General features: G+C 35.3%; 1 protein-coding gene across 4 annotated transcripts in view; it reads left to right on the top strand.

The window, feature by feature from the left end:
* Positions 1 to 21,857, top strand: part of JAKMIP1 (janus kinase and microtubule interacting protein 1) — a 441,501-nt gene that overhangs the window by 8,612 nt on the left and 411,032 nt on the right. For all 4 annotated transcript variants that reach the window (XM_053704153.1, XM_053704152.1, XM_053704150.1 and 1 more), the window contains exon 2: positions 8,834 to 8,901. The gene's annotated coding sequence lies outside the window, so the exon portion shown is untranslated. The remainder of the gene's footprint in view (positions 1 to 8,833; positions 8,902 to 21,857) is intronic.

The raw sequence follows: 21,857 nt of genomic DNA, 5'->3' as shown, positions 1-21,857 counted from the left end.
TAGACTACAAATGCAAGGGATGGTATCTCAAAACTGCAGTAAATATTTATGCAAGTAGCACCAAAGTGATGCATACTGATTAGCAGGCCTGCCCTTTAGGAAGAGGGGCATCCGCCCAGGGCCCTGCGTTGTCAGGGGTAAGGGTATAAGAAGGTGCAATGTACATCCTGTATTTAGTTTAAGAAGAAGTGTTTATGGTATCAGGAGGTGTAATATACAGTGTTATTCTTTATATAGGACACACTGAATGTTGTGAGAGGGGTGGGCCATACAGGTCTTACAGCTAGAGGGGAATAAGTACACTACGCTGAGGGGCTCCACACCAATTTATCTTTTCCTGTGCACCTGTAATGCTAAAGGTGGCCCTGATAATTAGAGTGTAATGCTCCTCTCATAGTATGATAGGAACTACCTAAGGCCTAGATTTAGAGTTTGGCGTTAGCCGTGAAAACCAGTGTTAGAGGCTCCTAACGCTGGTTTTAGGCTACCTCCTGTATTTGGAGTCACTCAAAAAAGGGTCTAACGCTCACTTTTCAGCCGCGACTTTTCCATACCGCAGATCCCCTTACGTAAATTGTGTATCTTATCTTTTCAATGGGATCTTTCTAAGTCCGGTATTTAGAGTCGTGTCTGAAGTGAGCGTTAGAATTCTAACGACAAAACTCCAGCCGCAGAAAAAAGTCAGTAGTTAAGAGCTTTCTGGGCTAACGCCGGTTTATACAGCTCTTAACTACTGTACTCTAAAGTACTCTAACACCCATAAACTACCTATGTACCCCTAAACCGAGGTCCCCCCACATCGCCGCAACTCGATTACATTTTTTTAACCCCTAATCTGCCGACCGCCACCTACGTTATCCTTATGTACCCCTAATCTGCTGCCCCTAACACCGCCGACCCCTATATTATATTTATTAACCCTTAATCTGCCCCCCACAACGTCGCCGCCAGCTACTTACACTTATTAACCCCTAATCTGCCGTCCGCACGCCGCCGCCAGCTACATTATCCCTATGTACCCCTAATCTGCTGCCCTAACATCGCCGACCCCTATATTATATTTATTAACCCCTAACCTGCCCCCCACAACGTCGCAGCCAGCTACCTACAATAATTAACCCCTAATCTGCCGACCGCAAAGCGCCGCCACCTACGTTATACTTATGTACCCCTAATCTGCTGCCCCTAACACCGCCGACCCCTATATTATATTTATTAACCCCTAATCTGCCCTACCTAACATCGCCGACACCTAACTTCAATTATTAACCCCTAATCTGCCGACCGAATCTCGCCGCTATTCTAATAAATGTATTAACCCCTAAAGCTAAGTCTAACCCTAACACTAACACCCCCCTAAGTTAAATATAATTTTAATCTAACGAAATTAATTCACTCTTATTAAATAAATTATTCCTATTTAAAGCTAAATACTTACCTGTAAAATAAACCCTAATATAGCTACAATATAAATTATAATTATATTATAGCTATTTTAGGATTAATATTTATTTTACAGGCAACTTTGTATTTATTTTAACCAGGTACAATAGCTATTAAATAGTTAAGAACTATTTAATAGCTAAAATAGTTAAAATAATTACAAATTTACCTGTAAAATAAATCCTAACCTAAGTTACAATTAAACCTAACACTACACTATCAATAAATTAATTAAATAAAATACCTACAATTACCTACCATTAAACCTAACACTACACTATCAATAAATACATTAAATACAATACCTACAAATAACTACAATGAAATAAACTAACTAAAGTACAAAAAATAAAAAAGAACTAAGTTACAAAAAATAAAAAAATATTTACAAACATAAGAAAAATATTACAACAATTTTAAACTAATTACACCTACTCTAAGCCCCCTAATAAAATAACAAAGCCCCCCAAAAATCATCATCTTCCAAGCGGAATCAGCCAATCAGAATATTCCTACCTTAATTCCGATTGGCTGATAGAATCCTATCAGCCAATCGGAATTCGAGGGACGCCATCTTGGATGACGTCCCTTAAAGGAACCGTCATTCTTCAGTTGGACGTCGCCGGATGAAGATGGGTCCGCGGTGGAGGTCTTCAGGATGGAGCCGGTCCTCATCGGATGAAGATAGAAGATGCCGCTTGGAAGATGATGGTTGCCGGTCCGGATCTACTCTTCTTCCCGGATAGGATGAAGACTTTGGACCCTCTTCTGGACTTCTTCAGTGGATGTCTAGCCCCCGCTTGGGTTGGATGAAGATATCGGAGCCAGGACGGATCGGTGATACCCGGTGAGGTGAAGACAAGGTAGGATGATCTTCAGGGGCTTAGTGTTAGGTTTATTTAAGGGGGGGTTGGGTTAGATTAGGGGTATGTGGGTTGCAATGTTGGGCGGGTATTGTATGTTTTTTTTTACAGGCAAAAGAGCTGAACTTCTTGGGGCATGCCCCGCAAAGGGCCCTGTTCAGGGCTGGTAAGGTAAAAGTGCTTTGAACTTTAGTAATTTAGAATAGGGTAGGGCATTTTTTTTATTTTTGAGGGGCTTTGTTATTTTATTAGGGGGCTTAGAGTAGGTGTAATTAGTTTAAAATTGTTGTAATATTTTTCTTATGTTTGTAAATATTTTTTTATTTTTTGTAACTTAGTTCTTTTTTATTTTTTGTACTTTAGTTAGTTTATTTCATTGTAGTTATTTGTAGGTATTGTATTTAATTTATTTATTGATAGTGTAGTGTTAGGTTTAATTGTAGATAATTGTAGGTATTTTATTTAATTAATTTAATGATAGTGTAGTGTTAGGTTTAATTGTAACTTAGGTTAGGATTTATTTTACAGGTAATTTTGTAATTATTTTAACTAGGTAACTATTAAATAGTTCTTAACTATTTAATAGCTATTGTACCTGGTTAAAATAAATACAAAGTTACCTGTAAAATAAATATTAATCCTAAAATAGCTATAATATAATTATAATTTATATTGTAGCTATATTAGGATTTATTTTACAGGTAAGTATTTAGCTTTAAATAGGAATAATTTATTTAATAAGAGATAATTAATTTCGTTAGATGTAAATTATATTTAACTTAGGGGGGTGTTAGTGTTAGGGTTAGACTTAGCTTTAGGGGTTAATACATTTATTAGAATAGCGGTGAGCTCCAGTCGGCAGATTAGGGGTTAATAATTGAAGTTAGGTGTCGGCGATGTTAGGGAGGGCAGATTAGGGGTTAATACTATTTATTATAGGGTTAGTGAGGCGGATTAGGGGTTAATAACTTTATTATAGTAGCGCTCAGGTCCGCTCGGCAGATTAGGGGTTAATAAGTGTAGGCAGGTGGAGGCGACGTTGTGGGGGGCAGATTAGGGGTAAATAAATATAATATAGGGGTCGGCGATGTTAGGGCAGCAGATTAGGGGTACATAGGGATAATGTAAGTAGCGGCGGTTTACGGAGCGGCAGATTAGGGGTTAATAATAATATGCAGGTGTCAGCGATAGCGGGGGCGGCAGATTAGGGGTTAATAAGTGTAAGGCTAGGGGTGTTTAGACTCGGGGTACATGTTAGGGTGTTAGGTGCAGACGTAGGAAGTGTTTCCGCATAGACAACAATGGGGCTGCGTTAGGAGCTGAACGCAGCTTTTTTGCAGGTGTTAGGTTTTTTTTCAGCTCAAACAGCCCCATTGTTTTCTATGGGGGAATCGTGCACGAGCACGTTTTTGAGGCTGGCCGCTTGCGTAAGCAACTCTGGTATCGAGAGTTGAAGCTGCGTTAAATATGCTCTACACTCCTTTTTTGGAGCCTAACGCAGCCTTTATGTGGACTCTCAATACCAGAGTTATTTTTATGGTGCGGCCAGAAAAAAGCCGGCGTTAGCTTTTCGGGTCGTTACCGACAAAACTCTAAATCTAGCCGTTAGTAAGTCTCTTACCTAATAACTTTTATTTATGCATACCATTTAATTTGTGTAAATAAGTCACAAAGTTTATTTAAACGTAGCACAAGTTAACACTTTTTTGTGTCTTGTAATTTAGCTGAATAAATTAGTAAGGGACATGAAATTCAACTCTCCTGATTTAGATAGAGCTTGTCATTTTTAAATGCTTTTAAATTTACTTCTATTTAAGTTTATTTTTTCTTGGTATCTTTTGTTGAAAAGCACATGTGCATATGCTTAACTACAGGACGCTAGCTGGTGATTGGTGGCCACACACATTTGTCTCTAGTCATTGGATCATCAGCTATGTTTAAGCTCTTTGCAGGGGGGAACAAAGATTTAAAATGAAATAAAATGTTATTTAACTTTAGATTACAGGAACAAATTTGTCAGTTTTGTGGGCACTCTCAGTGACAGGATATATGAAACATTTGAAGCATTTATTTTAATTATTGAGTCGAATAAAATATATTTTTCACTTTCTTTTAACATTGAAAATGATTAGCCTAAGCTACAGCAAAAAGAAATGCACCAATCTTTATGAAATTTGGTGTAACTTTAGTTTTTATTGTCTAGTATTTTTTACTGATTAAGGGCTAGATTACAAATGTAGCGCAAAATATTGCTTTCGCAAAAGCGAAATTTGCAATCCACTGAGTAATACCAGCACACGCAAATGTGTGCTGGCATTACAAGTTAGCAGCAATGCAAATGCAACCTCGCGTTCGCATTGCATGGAGGCTTTGCGCTCACGAGAGCGTGCTTCCATAGGCTCCAATGTGAGCCTTATTGTCATGGCGTGAGACACGGCATGAGAACTAGTGCATTGAAGGGGGTAAGTCGCGAAGTGATGGGCAGCAGATTGTAAATATATATGTATATGCTTACATACATATATATTTATGTGTTAATATTATGTATATATGCACATTAACACATAAATATACATTTATATATTCATTTACATATATATTTACAGGGAACACACAGTTCCAATACACCGCTATGTAAAGGCACTCTTCAGTGCTGTTTTTTTTCTAATGCCCCTAATGACCTCTGGTTAATTCTTGCAGCGCTAATTTGCTACTGCGAGTTTGCGGTAGCAATAACGGTAGCTTATTTGCGGTAGCTTATTTAGCCCATTTACGGGTGCCCAATAAATTTGCGCTCCACTTGTAATCTAGCACAAAATGAGCTGTAGTTGCTGTAATATAAAGTTTAAAGAGACAGTAAAGTAAAAATAATTAACATGCATGATTCAGACAGAGTGTGCAATTTTAAGAACATTTTTAACTTATTTCTGTTATCAAATTTGTTTGTTAAAGAATAGACCTAGGTAGGTTGATGGGAGCTTAGAGTATGCACATGCCTTTAGCATTCTATGGCAGCAGTATTTGCAAAAATGTATAACATTGCTAATATCATTTTAGCAAACACTGCTGCTAGATGAATACAGACACGTGCACGCTCCTGAGCTCACCTACTACTTAACAAAGGATACAAAAAAAGGGAGCAAAATTGATAATAGAAGTAAATTGAAAAATAAATTACATTTTCAAGCACTCTGCATTCCGTTTAACTTTAACTTTGATTTTACAGTCCCTAAAGTAATCCCAAAGGTTGAACCTGATGTATTAAGCATCATAACTAGCCCAGTAATGGTCGTTTTGGAAGCAGATGTAATATTTCTTTTATAGAACTACAGGGAGTGCAGAATTATTAGGCAAGTTGTATTTTTGAGGATTAATTTTATTATTGAACAACAACCATGTTCTCAATGAACCCAAAAAACTCATTAATATCAAAGCTGAATAGTTTTGGAAGTAGTTTTTAGTTTGTTTTTAGTTATAGCTATTTTAGGGGGATATCTGTGTGTGCAGGTGACTATTACTGTGCATAATTATTAGGCAACTTAACAAAAAACAAATATATATCCATTTCAATTATTTATTTTTACCAGTGAAACCAATATAACATCTCAACATTCACAAATATACATTTCTGACATTCAAAAACAAAAAACAAAACAAATCAGTGACCAATATAGCCACCTTTCTTTGCAAGGACACTCAAAAGCCTGCCATCCATGGATTCTGTCAGTGTTTTGATCTGTTCACCATCAACATTGCGTGCAGCAGCAACCACAGCCTCCCAGACACTGTTCAGAGAGGTGTACTGTTTTCCCTCCTGGTAAATCTCACATTTGATGATGGACCACAGGTTCTCAATGGGGTTCAGATCAGGTGAACAAGGAGGCCATGTCATTAGATTTTCTTCTTTTATATCCTTTCTTGCCAGCCACGCTGTGGAGTACTTGGACGCGTGTGATGGAGCATTGTCCTGCATGAAAATCATGTTTTTCTTGAAGGATGCAGACTTCTTCCTGTACCACTGCTTGAAGAAGGTGTCTTCCAGAAACTGGCAGTAGGACTGGGAGTTGAGCTTGACTCCATCCTCAACCCGAAAAGGCCCCACAAGCTCATCTTTGATGATACCAGCCCAAACCAGTACTCCACCTCCACCTTGCTGGCGTCTGAGTCGGACTGGAGCTCTCTGTCCTTTACCAATCCAGCCACGGGCCCATCCATCTGGCCCATCAAGACTCACTCTCATTTCATCAGTCCATAAAACCTTAGAAAAATCAGTCTTGAGATATTTCTTGGCCCAGTCTTGACATTTCAGCTTGTGTGTCTTGTTCAGTGGTGGTCGTCTTTCAGCTTTTCTTACCTTGACCATGTCTCTGAGTATTCCACACCTTGTGCTTTTGGGCACTCCAGTGATGTTGCAGCTCTGAAATATGGCCAAACTGATGGCAAGTGGCATCTTGGCAGCTGCACGCTTGACTTTTCTCAGTTCATGGGCAGTTATTTTGCGCCTTGGTTTTTCCACACGCTTCTTGCGACCCTGTTGACTATTTTGAATGAAACGCTTGATTGTTCGATGATCACGCTTCAGAAGCTTTGCAATTTTAAGAGTGCTGCATCCCTCTGCAAGATATCTCACTATTTTTGACTTTTCTGAGCCTGTCAAGTCCTTCTTTTGACCCATTTTGCCAAAGGAAAGGAAGTTGCCTAATAATTATGCACACCTGATATAGGGTGTTGATGTCATTTGACCACACTCCTTCTCATTACAGAGATGCACATCACCTAATATGCTTAATTGGTAGTAGGCTTTCGAGCCTATACAGCTTGGAGTAAGACAACATGCATAAAGAGGATGATGTGGTCAAAATACTCATTTGCCTAATAATTCTGCACTCCCTGTATGTTATATATTGTTTCTTTATATCTAAATTCTTTTCAAGAACAATGTTAGAGAAAATTATAATGTAACCACTAACATGAATAAGATGTGCAGTACTTATTTGTACAAGGACATCACCCTTGGTTTGGTTTCAACCAACATGTTATATTTTTTTTCATATGTTTTATCAAGGTATATTGTATATAGAATATAACACACAACCAGGTTTTTGTAATTGATATATCTATCGAGAAATTATGTGATAAAGTTTGTAATTTTATTTAATTCTGATTGTGTGTTTGCATGTGTGTGTATATGTGTTTGTGCATGTTTATTTGTGTGTGGGTGCTCTTATATCTGTATGTGTTTGTGTATATATGTGCTTATATGTGTTTGCATATCTGTGTGTATGTGCTTGCTTGTGTGTGTGTGTCTGGTGTGTCTGTTTGTGTGTGTATATGTTTATGTGTGTTTGCATATCTGCGTGTATGTATTTGCTTGTGTGTGTTTGTGGTGTGTGTGTGTGTTTGCATATCTGTGTGTATGTGTTTGTATGTATTTGTGGTGTGTGTGTGTGTGTATGTTTATGTGTGTTTGAATATCTGTGTGTATGTGTTTGCTTGTGTGTGTGTGTGTGTGTGTTTGTGTGTGTTTGAATATCTGCGTGTATGTATTTTCTTGTGTTTGTTTGTGGTGTGTGTGTCTATATGTTTATGTGTGTTTGCATATCTGTGTGTATGTGTTTGCTTGTGTGTGTGTCTATATGTTTATGTGTGTTTGCATATCTATGTGTATGTGTTTGCTTGTGTGTCTGTGTGCATATGTTTATGTATTTTGCATATCTGGGTGTATGTGTGTATATGTTTATGTGTGTTTGCATATCTGTGTGTATGTGTTTGCATGTATATTAAGTTGCGTGTGTATGTGCGTATCAGTGTATATCTGTATATCTGTGTGTTTGTGTTTGCATGTATATGTATTTTTGTGTGTATATATGTGTTTGTGTATGCATATCTGTTTGTATATGTTTGCATGCATATGTATTTGTATGTATGTGTGTGCGTGTCGGTGTGTGTATGTGTGTATATCTGTTTGTATATGCATATCTGTGTGTATGTGTTTGCATGAATATGTATTTGCATATGTATATAGTGTATGTGTTTGTGTGTGTGTTAGTGTGTTTGCATGTGTCTGTGTTTATATGTTGGCATTTATATGTATTTTCATGTGTATATGTGTTTGTGTATGCATATCTCTGTTTATATGTTTGCATGTATATGTATTTGCATGTGTATATGTGTGTGTATGTGTTTGTGTATGCATATCTGTGTTTATATATTTGCATGTATATGTATTTGGATCTGTGTATCTGTGTATGCATACCTGTATTTATATGTTTGCATGTATATGTATTTGCATGTGTGTATTCATATCTGTATTTATATGTTTGCATGTATATGTATTTGCATGTGTGTGTGTGTATAAATGTGTGTGTTTGTGCATATTTGTGTGTGTAACAATGTGTGTATAAATGTGTGTAAGTGTGAGAACAAATATATTTATTGAGATTAAATCCCCTCTTCCTCAGTGTGTGTAGATGAGATTTGTGATACTGGTGATACTAATTTGTTTTGTTTTTTTCCTTTAAATACAGGATTTATTTTTGAAAATGGATGAAAACGTCAAGTCCCTGAAAAAGATAGACACAGGAATGGGAGACATGTAAGTGTATAGTGAAACCATTGTGTATGCACCATTTTCAGCTCATATTTAGCTTAGCATTTAGGAAACAGTAGGTATAATAATGTATTCCAGCCTCAGTGTAGCAGGTGCTAAGAGTAACCTTGGTTTAATAATTTAAAGGGACATAAAACAGCAAATTGCCTAATTCCTATAGAGCGTGGGACAAGCACAATTATTACATAAAAGCAAGATATGTTTAATGTCCCTTTAATCTATCTTACAAGTCTTCAAAAGCACTGTGTTTATATTGTGTTTTTTATAGGAGTAATGGTATTATAATATAAGCATAATTCTTAACATATGTCCCTAACTGGGATGCATTTTTGGACATAATGGGAGATGAATGTTGACATGACTATTTTTAATTGAAATTAAGTAATTTAAGCAGCAGGGACTATGTTTTAAAAAAGGAGACTTCTGTCTTTTTATTATTAAAAATTATTATTAAAGACACTGAGTACTATGAATATGTGTTATACAAATGGTGACCATTTTAATAAGTAATGTGTTACAGCGTATCATCCAATATGGCTGCCAAGTATATGAAGCATTCACCAGTGGCCTTGACAGTAGGGTTGCCACCTCAGCCATGTTTTCCTGAACACTTATGAGTTACACATGCTGCAGGGAGGAACATGTATTGTGTTTCTGGACAGCACTAGTCACATTCCTCCCTGCACACCCTGCAGCATGTGTAACTTATAAGTGTTCTGTATTTTAAGGGATGGGTGGCAACCCTACTTGACAGAAAATCAGAAGGTAACAGCCCCAAATTTAAAGGGATAGTCTAGTAAACAAAATTATGATTCAGATAGAGCATGCAATTTTAAGCAACTTTCTAATTTACTCCTATTATCAATTTTAGTTCTCTTGGTATCTTTATTTGAAAACGCAGAAACTTACAAGCCGACCCATTTTTGGTTCAGCACCTGGGTAGCGCTTGCTTATTGGTGGCTACATTTAGACACCAATCAGCAAGCACTATTCAGGTGCTGAGCCAAAAATGGGCTGACTCCTAAATGTACATTCTTGTTTTTTCAAAAAAAGATACCAAGACAACAAAGAAACATTGATAATAGGAGTAAATTAGAAAGTTGCTTAAAATTGCATGCTGTATCTGAATCATTAAAGTGTAATTTTGACTAGACTATCCCTTTAAGTAGTATGGGGCTTTTATCACACAATGTTGCAGTTCTGACATTTGCAGGACGGTTTTATTTATTTATTTATCTAAAGATGTTCATTTCCTCATGCTGAACCTTGTCAAATCTTCTGTGCTCAGATACTAACAGGACTGGCAAACTTTTATTCTCACATACATTTCAGAAGTCATAACTAAAGATGTCTTGAAAGAAAAGGGTCATGTTTTTGTTCATGAGCATTAATGACAAACATAGAATTGCACAAATGTCCTGTAAAATAATTATTTCTTTATATGTATCAAGTGATTTTGTTATCTTTATAGCTATGCTTTTCTCTGATTTTCTTTAAAGAAACCCAAAATGTAAATATACTTGTTTCTAACTTCAGTAGACAACTAGTTAACCCTTAGTGTGTTATTACACTGCTGCACATAACAGTCACTACAAAATGTAAATATACTTGTTTCTCACTTCAGTAGACAACTAGTTAACCCTTAGTGTGTTATTACACTGCTGCACATAACAGTCACTACAAAATGTAAATATACTTGTTTCTCACTTCAGTAGACAACTAGTTAACCCTTAGTGTGTTATTACACTGCTGCACATAACAGTCACTACAAAATGTAAATATACTTGTTTCTCACTTCAGTAGACAACTAGTTAACCCTTAGTGTGTTATTACACTGCTGCACATAACAGTCACTGCAAAATGTAAATATACTTGTTTCTCACTTCGGTAGACAACTAGTTAACCCTTAGTGTGTTATTACACTGCTGCACATAACAGTCACTGCAAAATGTAAATATACTTGTTTCTCATTTCGGTAGACAACTAGTTAACCCTTAGTGTGTTATTACACTGCTGCACATAACAGTCACTGCAAAATGTAAATATACTTGTTTCTCACTTCAGTAGACAACTAGTTAACCCTTTGTGTGTTATTACACTGCTGCACATAACAGTCACTACAAAATGTAAATATACTTGTTTCTAACTTCAGTAGACAACTAGTTAACCCTTAGTGTGTTATTACACTGCTGCACATAACAGTCACTGCAAAATGTAAATATACTTGTTTCTCACTTCAGTAGACAACTAATTAACCCTTAGTGTGTTATTACACTGCTGCACATAACAGTCACTGCAAAATGTAAATATACTTGTTTCTCATTTCGGTAGACAACTAGTTAACCCTTAGTGTGTTATTACACTGCTGCACATAACAGTCACTGCAAAATGTAAATATACTTGTTTCTCATTTCGGTAGACAACTAGTTAACCCTTAGTGTGTTATTACACTGCTGCACATAACAGTCACTGCAAAATGTAAATATACTTGTTTCTCACTTCAGTAGACAACTAGTTAACCCTTAGTGTGTTATTACACTGGTGCACATAACAGTCACTGCAAAATGTAAATATACTTGTTTCTCACTTCGGTATATGTTTTTCTAAAGGTTTGTGATCGAACCCATAGTTAAAGGGACACTGAACCCAATTTTTTTCTTTTGTGATTCAGATAGCGCATGCAATTTTAAGCAACTTTCTTATTTACTCCTATTATCAATTTTTCTTCGTTCTCTTGCTATCTTTATTTGAAATAAAAGCCATCTAAGCTTTTTTGGGTTAAGAACTCTGGACAGCACTTTTTGATTGGTGGATGGATTTTTTTCCACCAATCAGCAAGGACAACCCAGGTTGTTCACCAAAAATGGGCCGGCATCTAAACTTAGATTCTTACATTTCAAATAAAGATACCAAGAGAATAAAGAAAATTTGATAATAGGAGTAAATTAGAAAGTTGCTTAAAAATTCATGCTCTATCTGAATTACAAAAGAAATTTTTTGGGTTCAGTGTACCTTTAACCTCTGCTCCAGAGCAGCAATGCACTACTGGGAGCTAGCTGAAAACATCTGGCGAGCTATGACAAAAAGCATATGCATGTAGCCACCAATCATCAGCTAGCACCCAGCAGTGCATTGCTGCTCCTGAACCTATATAAATATGCAAAGGATACCAAGAGAACAAAGTACATTTTACAACAGGAGTAAATTAAAAGGTGTCTTAAAATTCCATGTACTATCTGAAACATGTACGTTTAACCCCTTAGTGACCAAATCACTTTTCCATTTGTTGACCGTTTGGGACCAGGGCTATTTTTACATTTCTGCTGTGTTTGTGTTTAGCTATAATTTTCCTCTTACTCATTTACTGTACCCACACATATTATATACTGTTTTTCTCGCCATTAAATGTACTTTATAAAGATACCACTATTTCATCATATCTTATAATTTGCTATAAATAATTCTAAAATATGATGAACAAATGGGAAAAAAAAAACACTTTTTCTAACTTTGACCCCCAAAATCTGTTACACATCTACAACCACCAAAAAAAACCATGCTAAATAGTTTCTAATTTTTGTCCTGAGTTTAGAAATACCCAATGTTTACATGAGCTTTGCTTTTTTTGGAAGTTATAGGGCAATAAGTACAAGTAGCACTTTGCTATTTCATAACCATTTTATTTTTCAAAATTAGCGATAGTTACATTGGGACACTGACATCTGTCAACAATCCCTGAATAACCCTTCACATGTATATATATATTTTTAGAAGACATCCCAAAGTATTATTCTAGGCCCATTTTGGTATATTTCATGCCACCATTTCACCGCCAAATGCGATCAAATAAAAAAACAAATTCATTTTTTTCACAAACTTTAGGTTTCTCACTGAAATTATTTACAAACAGCTTGTGCAATTATGGCACAAATGGTTGTAAATGCTTCTCTGGGATCCCCTTTGTTCAGAAATAGCAGACTTATATGGCTTTGGCATTGCTTTTTAGTAATTAGAAGGCTGCTAAATGCTGCTGCGCACCACACTTGTATTATGCCCAGCAGGTAAGGAGTTAATTGGGTAGCTTGTATGGTTAATTTTAGCTTTAGTGTAGTGCAGTAGATAACCCAAAGTATTGATCTAGGCCAATTTTAGTATATTTCATGCCACCATTTCACCGTGAAATGCGATCAAATAAAAAAAAAGTCGTTCACTTTTTCACAATTTTAGGGTTCTCACTGAAATTATTTACAAACAGTTAGTGCAATCATGGCACAAATGGTTGTAAATGATTCTCTGGGATCCCCTTTGTTCAGAAATAGCAGACATATATGGCTTTGGCATTGCTTTTTGGTAATTAGAAGGCTGCTAAATGTCGCTGTGCACCACACTTGTATTATGCCCAGCATTTAAGGGGTTAATTAGGTAGCTTGTAAGGTTAACTTTAGCTTTAGTGTAGAGATCAGCCTCCCACCTGACACATCCCACCCTGACCCCCCTCAAACAGCTCTCTTCCCTCCCCCACATTTTACAAACGCTAGGATTGACTTTTGAAACAAATAAAGGGCATTTTCATTCATGAAGTATAAGATACTTCATGTAGAAAGCTCCTTTATTTGATTCAATCGATTGCCACTCTTAGCTCTTACAGCAGAGCACGGCTAAAAAAAAATTTGGCTAAGAGGTGACGTTTTCACCTCTTAGCCAATAGCAGTGCGGTAAATCCGGCTCCCATGGGCGCCAAGCCGGATTTATCGCATGGCTATTGGCTAAGAGGTGAAAACGTCACCTCTTAGACAAAATTTTTTTTAGCCTTGGGCTGCTGTAGCAGCTAAAAAGGGCGATCGAATTAATCAAATAAAGGAGATTTCTACATGAAGTATCTTGGATCTAGGATTTACTTTCACTTTAAGTACTGGCAGAAAGTTTGCTAGCACTAAAATAAAAGTATTTTTTTTTTAATTTTTATATATTTATTTTGCAGTGATGGATACCCCTTAGCCCCCAACCTCCCTGATCCCCCCATACAGCTCTCTAACCCTCCCCCTCTACCTATTTTCCACCATCTTGGGTACTGGCAGCTGTCTGCCATTACCCAGTTTCCTCAAAAACTATGGCTTATTTTATAAAAAAAAACATTTTATCTGTAGTGTAGCTGCCCCCCCCCTCAACACCCTCTCCCCCTCCCGATTTCCGATCCCTGAACAAACATTGATTTCCCTCTACACACTTATCCTAAACTAGTGGGAGCTAGCTGCTGATTGGTGCCTGCTCACATTTGTCTATTGTTATTGGCTAACTAGATGTGTTCAGCTAGCTGCCAGTAGAGCAATGCCCTTCCTTCAGCAAATGATAATAAGAGAATGAAGAACATTTTATAATCTAAGTAAATAGGAAAGTTGTTTAAAATTGTATGTTCTTCCCGAAACATGAAAGAAAATTTTGGGGTTTCTTGTCCTTTTAATTTAATCGAAATGTCTCTTTAAATTGCATGCCTAAATCATGTAAGTATAATTTTGAATTCCATGCCCCTTTAATATCCCCTTAACATTGCAGCTTTAAATATCTATATGACAACTTCAAGATTTTAGTTTGTTTTATAGCACGTCAGACTACAAATTGCATTAATAATATTAAACATTAATCAATAAAAATATATATTATCACAGCTGTGTGTGTGTTTATACGTTTTTTTTTATTCATAATTATTTTTTTATGTTGAGATATAATATTTTATGTAAATTTAGTATTTTGCATTGGAACATCAACTTTTAAAATAAAATATATAAGTATCATATCCTTTTATTTCTTTTTGATAATTCTCCTGTTTCCAAAAGACTAGCTGAATTGTGTATTAAAGGAACATGTTCCAGAACATATGGATGAGTTTTTTTTTTTTTTTTCAATTGTATGTTTCAATGCAGAATAAACCAACAGCTATTTTTTATCTTATTAGCCAATGAGCAGCAAAGTCACAGTGCACAATCATGCACTTCCTGTTTGTTTAATTTCAACTTTTAACAGCTTTTACTTAACCCTTTTTATGTAAAGAACATATTTTCAAAATGTTTATATGAAAAAAATGTTTTGCACTGTGTCCATTTGAGTACTGAGAATATCAATGAAAAGGGATACATTTGTACAATCTATAGCAAGAAAGATATTGCTTTTTTTGTACAATCTATAGCAAGAAAGATATTGCTTGTTTTGTTCTTGACCTTAAACAGTTAAGTCTCTTAAAAAACAAAAAACATAGTTTCAGGTGTTGTTAATGATCTATTGCTTACCAAGTGTAGGAGAAAACTCACCTTTACAGATTTGTCTTTCTATAGAAAAGATACAAGACAATCTTTGTGGTATGTACATTATAGCAACAGTAATGTTTACTACTATCAAAGAGTTACAAAGTAAAAAAAAAAAAAAAAAAAGCAAAATAGATTTAAATATAAACATTTTCTTTGTAACTTTATAATGTATACAATACAGACTTGTGTTTGCCTTTCTGATTGTATTAGAGTACATACTTATTGGATATTGTGTTCCAACTTATTTAGTAGCTTTGTTTTGACATTTTGGAATTGATTGGAGGTTTAAATAACGTAAAAACTGCAAGCAGATGAACCATTTAGAATGCTTTGATAAGCTGCTTGTGACAATAAGCTTTTAGTAAGATCTTGTCAATAAAGGATTACTAATAGGGTTTTAGAGTCCCACTAAAGCTTATTTTTATTTTTTTAGTGTATAATTCTATGTGAAATTAGTTTTATATGGCAGGCTTGACAAATAAGTTCAAAATCTAGGAACCAGGTATCTTTTTTTTTTTTGAGAGGGAGAGAAAAGTGTGTGCGTATATATATATATATATATATATAATTTCCAGTGGTCCCGGACGACTTAGAAATTGCAGCGGTAAACCATAGTCATTTTAACTTTTTTTTTTTTTTTTTTTTACATGAAAATGAACTGAGGCAAACAGAGTTCACAGTGTTACAGCCTTTTAAATGGTGTGGGATATTGATTTCTACAGCTTTATCTCGTTTACATGACTTTTCCGCAGAGGATACTGCAGTATTTGTATGTTTTTAGTGTAGGTAGTGGTTTCATTGGAGAAAAGGCTGCTGTTTCAATTGTAAAAATAAAGGTAAATTAGGTATTTGTGAACACTTAACTAATACACTTAAAATGAATCATTGGGAACACATTAAAGGGACAGTAAACACAAGATTATTTGTCTGCAATCTTCCAATAGATAAACATATCAGCAAGGTCTGAGTATTATTAGAATAGATTAATACCTGCATGTTCTCTTTCAGATTACATGAATGGAAAATTGACACTTTTAAGACTTAAAACAGGAAAAGTGGGCAAAATAAATAATAAAAGTATATTGCAAAAGTGTTTTACAATGCATTTTATATTACAATTTCATTACTAGGACTTTCAGAGAAAAACTTAACCAAAATGCCGGAGAATTTTTAGTATTTTTGCTATCACATAATTTAAACAGAAATAGAGCCTTGTTTTTATTTAACTGTCTGGATTTGCACAGATTTTAATTTGTTGCACTTTCACAAGAAGAAATCTGGCTCAGAAATGAGCTGAATGCCACAAGCAGCCGCCACCTTTTGCTAATAAAACTGCCATATGCATGTGTCTAATACTTGCTGAGAGTCTGCTGTAATGCTATTCTCATTTCTGGGGCTTGTAGTTCCCACTACATCATTATAGGTCCCACATAATGAGCAAAAAATGGGTTTGGCGAAATAAGGATTTTTGATGAGCAATATCAAGAAATGGATATTAAACTTTTAATAGGTACTTATTACAAATATGTATAATATTTTGAATGAAGTTTTAAAAAAATATTAAAACATTTTTTAGTTTGCTATCCCTTTAACCTTTTAACGCCGTTATGACATTCTATTCCGTCCTAACTGAGCCGGGCTTTAGCACTGTTAGGACAGAATAGAATATCCTAGCCGTTTGCCTGTACTGAAGCCAATGGTGCTTCTAGGATGCGATCGTGGTCTGGAGGGCATGCCTAGCGTCATAGGGACGCCCCCCTGACCCGATCCCATCATTGAAATCTCGCGATCATCTGCACGATCGCAGGATTTCAATTTGTTTACATCTGAACGTTGTTCCGATGTAGACAAATTAACCCTGTCATCAAAGGGTTAAGTATGTGTATTTTATATCACCTGTTTTTTTTTTTTGTGTGCAAGATCTCATCTATATATGTAGTCTTATCAAGCAATCACAGTTCAGCATGTTATATGGGCAGACTTCTGAATTCAGGGTGCAACTGAGACATTTTTGGGACATTTTTGGGGAATGGACAAACGTTAAACAACATTTTCAACTATACATATTTAGATTTAGTGTTTAATGTTCCAAGTGTTGAACTCCTGAGCAGGAAACAGCTAGTGAGCCAATCAGAAGTGGCAGTTTGTTCAACAGTTCTTTGAGCAGACACACTGTTTAATATGTATTAAGCATATTTATATATGTTTTAGAAGCACATGCATAATAGAAGCTCACACTAAAAACAGTAATAGCTTTTATTAGACTCATTTTTGTCAATGCATGCACTGTATATTACAAAACAATTATATTCAAAAGTGAAATGCATTGATCTATTTTTAGATAGAGCATCCCCCCCCCCCCCCAAAAAAAAACAAATCCACTTTACTTCTATCATCAAATTTACCTTTCTTGGTATCCTTTTGTTGAAACTTTATTTAGAACTTACTAAACAATCCAGAATGCAGCAGCACTGTATATATAAAAGATTTATTCAAGCCACAAAATTACATACAATGTTTCGGACAACCGTCCTTTTTCATGTATAAAAATACACTGATACAAATTCACTTAATATACCTATTTGTATCAGTCTATTTTTATACATGACTAAGGACGGTTGTCCGAAACGTTGTATGTAATTTTGTGGCTTGAATAAATCTTTTATATATATGGTGCTGCTGCATTCTGGATTGTTTGCTATATTTAGTGGGTTTTGGTATAGACCCTAGCAGCCTGCACGGATTCACTCCACTGAGTGCTGAACAGCTATTTGGTTTGGAACGTTTATTTAGAACTTACTGATGCTCTATATATGTAACATTGTAACAAATATTTTTTCAAATATCTCCCAGATAGTTCTTAAAGGGACTATACCGGATAGTGGCAACTTTGTTAAACTTCTACAGTCTCAGCAGTTCTATGCAGCTCTCAAGGGGTTAAACACAGCTGCAGGGTTACTAGTGAAAAAATCGCATGATCTAACAAATTGCAGCATGTAATTTTTTTCACTATAATTTTCCTAGAAGACACACGCACACTCTATGTCTACCTCAGTATGCTCTAACTGAAAGCTTGAACAAAGGATACTAGTTGAAATAGGTACATTTTTCTAAAAGTAAATTGAAAAACAAACTGTGCCCTTTTTATCTAAATTATGAAAGTTTTTAATTTTGACTTCAATGTCCCTTTAATCAAACTGAGATTATAAACTGGCATGTGCATTCTGAACATGAATTGGTCTCTATAAGCATTTTTCTAGAGCACTTTATGTACCTACTGTGTCCCCCCTCTTGTCTTGCTAATACAGTAGGGGGATATTGGATATATTACAGTATCTAACAGCTTGTAGGATCCTTTATTAATCCTTTCAGAAAGATATTTTTCAGCTAAGCTGCTTCTATCTGTATTGTACATTTATTGTGCCAGGCAAGAAGGATGAGATTAAGCAACCCAAAAGGAACTGTTGGGCATCTTCTTGAACTCACCATAATCACTTTAAATTTATCGCTAATCATTTTTAGCAGATATTTCTGCATGATTTTTTTTTATTTATTAAAGTGACACTTTGGTAAAAATTTAAATGCACATAGATGAATAACATCTGGGAATAGAAACATATTTATAATATACTGTATTGGCAAAAATGCTTCTAGTAAAAATTATCACTGTTTTTTTTATTAATATTTTTCCCTACACGTACATGTGAAGCACAGCTACATATTCTCAGTGCACCAGCATTTTAAATACTGCAGCTCATCAAAGCGTCAGTGGGGCTTGTATCATGTCAACAATTTACAAATTGAGTCATTACCAGGTAGTCTCTCTGAGCAAGTCATGTGTTTAAAATGCTGGTGCACGTTGCATATTTAAATACACTTCTGAAACAGCTATAGCTATTTTAAGATGCATTTTTGCTAATACATGTGTGTATATATATATATATATATATATGTATATATATAAAAAAGCTTCTAATCGAAACTGAAATGCCTCCACGTGGATTTCAATTTTTAATGGAATATCTCTTTAACATGCTAAAGCAGTGCATTTTCCCCAGTACTTTTTTACCCCTATCGTGCATTATTTTGCTTTAGCACAGGTTGACACCTTGTGTAACTAAGCAACGGAATATATTCTGCATTGATTTCTTGTTCATTTGTATACATAGATGAGTTTACTAATATATATCTTCCAGTAACCCCAGTGATGCATATCATTTAAAAAGTAATGCAACAATCATTTATATTGAGATTTAGCATAGTTAGAATACGGACGCTTACATGTCCAAGAGGATGATGTTCCAGCTGTCCCCCCCCCCTCTCATATTTAAAGGGACATTCCCGTACAATAGTAAAAGTTGTTCCTGTTTTGTTTCTGAGGCATATGCACATATCCTGTAAGGGCATGTGCACCAGTATTCAAACATTATGCTTATGCTCAGAGAGCTGGAATGGTTTATATTGCTTCTTCGAAGACTTAAAGGGACATTCCAGTCCAAATATAAATGGACATAGATTTGTTGCATTTTTGAATAGAAAGATATTTGCAATATGCATGTATTGGCAAAAACGCTTCTATTAAGAGTTATCACTGTTTTAGTGTTAACCTTTTTCTCTGCACGTGCATGTGTAGCATAGCTAGATATTTTCACTGCACCCACATTTTTTTATTAATGCAGCTGCTCAGATCATCACTGGGGCTTGTATGTCAGCAATTAACAAATGTAATCATTAGCAGATGGTACAAGCACCTTAGGCTCTCTGAGCAAGTGTTGTGTTTAAAATGCTGGTGCACGGTGCATGCTTAAATACACTTTTTTTTAAAACAGATATAGCTTTTCTTAGAAGCCTTTTTGCTAATGCTAATGTATATTACAAAATTGCTTCTGTTCAATACCGAAATACACCCATGTGGTTTCCAATTTTGGCTGGAATATCCCTTTAATTTGTGTCATACAATCCACTACTGACTCTCTGAGAAGGTGTAGTGATTGAATAGTGCACGGACCCTCACTGCATATGTGCGTATGCCGCAGAAAAACAGTAATAACTTTTACTAGAAGAATTTTGGCTGATGAAAGTATATTGCAAAAATGCTATTTCAAATTAAAATTCACCTGTACACATTTCAGTTATAACCTTTCAATTCCTTTAAATTAAAGGGACACTGAACCCAAATTTTTTCTTTCGCGATTCAGACAGAGCATGAAATTTTAAGCAACTTTCTATGTACTCCTATTATCAAATGTTCTTCATTCTCTTGGTATGTTTATTTGAAAAGCAAGAATGTAAGTTTAGATGCCGGCCCATTTTTGGTGAACAACAACCTGGGTTGTCCTTGCTGATTGGAAAGTACCAATAAAAAAGTGCTGTCCATGGTTCTGAACCAAACATTTGCTGGCTCCTTAGCATAGATGCCTTCTTTTTTAAATAAAGATAGCAAGAGAACGAAGAAAAATTGATAATAGAAGTAAATTAGAAAGTTGCTTAAAATTGCACGCTCTATCTAAATCACTAAATATTTTTTTTGGGGTTCGGTGTCCCTTCAATGCTAGTTACAAACTGTTTAACCCCTTGAGAAGTACTTAAGGACCGTGGTTGTGAAGCACTGATGTACGTAACCCATTTTGAAGGCACTTGCACAGTAAAATAAGTGAACTTCTTTATTATATATCCCTCTAAAAGTAATTTTAAAATGCTTTAAATCCATAATAACTTTTCAAAAGGTTTAAACATGTATTCAGACCTGCACTCTTCAAACACTGCTGTTTTGCTCAGGATGAGAAATACACCCAATAATTTACCATATGCAGGTATGCATGTATCTGAGAAAATCTCATTGTATATTATTACTAATAATAACTTGGTTACTGTGTGTACAGGAGAGGCAAACTATAATCCGTAATAAGTACTTTTGTATAGGGATGCACCGAAACTTTGGCTGCAGAAATTGAATTTTTGGTTATTTCGTTTTTTGGGTTTTTTTTGCCTGTTATTTTCGGTAACATTGTGTACTGTAGCATATTTCAAATTTGATGCTAGCCTAGAGCTCCTGTTTAAGTTCATTTAAGTAGGGATGCACTGAAATTTCGGTCGCAGAAACATTTTGGCCGAAAATAGCATACTTTTTTTCCGTTTTTTTGTTTGTTTGTTTGTTTTTTCTTGGTAAAATTGTGTAGCATATTACAAGTATTGTTTTTAAGATATATTTTTTTTTTGTCCAATTTTAATGTATTACACATTCAATAAAAGTGTGGTTATTTTATTGGGTTGCAGTTTTTCAATTAGATTTATTCATTTAGTAATCTTAATTATGCAAAAAAAATTATTTTAAAATAATTTGGAAAAGAAAGACGTTTTCGGCCAAGTGCATCATGGATTTTCAGTTTCGGTCCAGAATTTCCATTTTGGTGCATCACTACTTTTGTATACAAAATACAATACAATAGAATAGATTTTGAATTAATATCAGCAAGGGTCGTAGAACAAAACCTAAAAATCCTGACCAGGTGGTACCTTACCCCTACCAGAATACAGAAAATATATCCCCACACACACAATAGATGTTGAAGAGGGTGTGGGGAGAGAGGAAATCTCTCTCATATTTTATGGTTCTGTCCATTTATTAAGAAATTTTGG

The sequence above is a fragment of the Bombina bombina genome, chromosome 2 (assembly GCF_027579735.1).
Source record: "Bombina bombina isolate aBomBom1 chromosome 2, aBomBom1.pri, whole genome shotgun sequence".
Taxonomy (NCBI): Eukaryota; Metazoa; Chordata; class Amphibia; order Anura; family Bombinatoridae; genus Bombina; species Bombina bombina.
The sequence above is the reverse complement of the archived record's forward strand: the minus strand, read 5'-3'. Positions and strand labels throughout refer to the sequence as shown.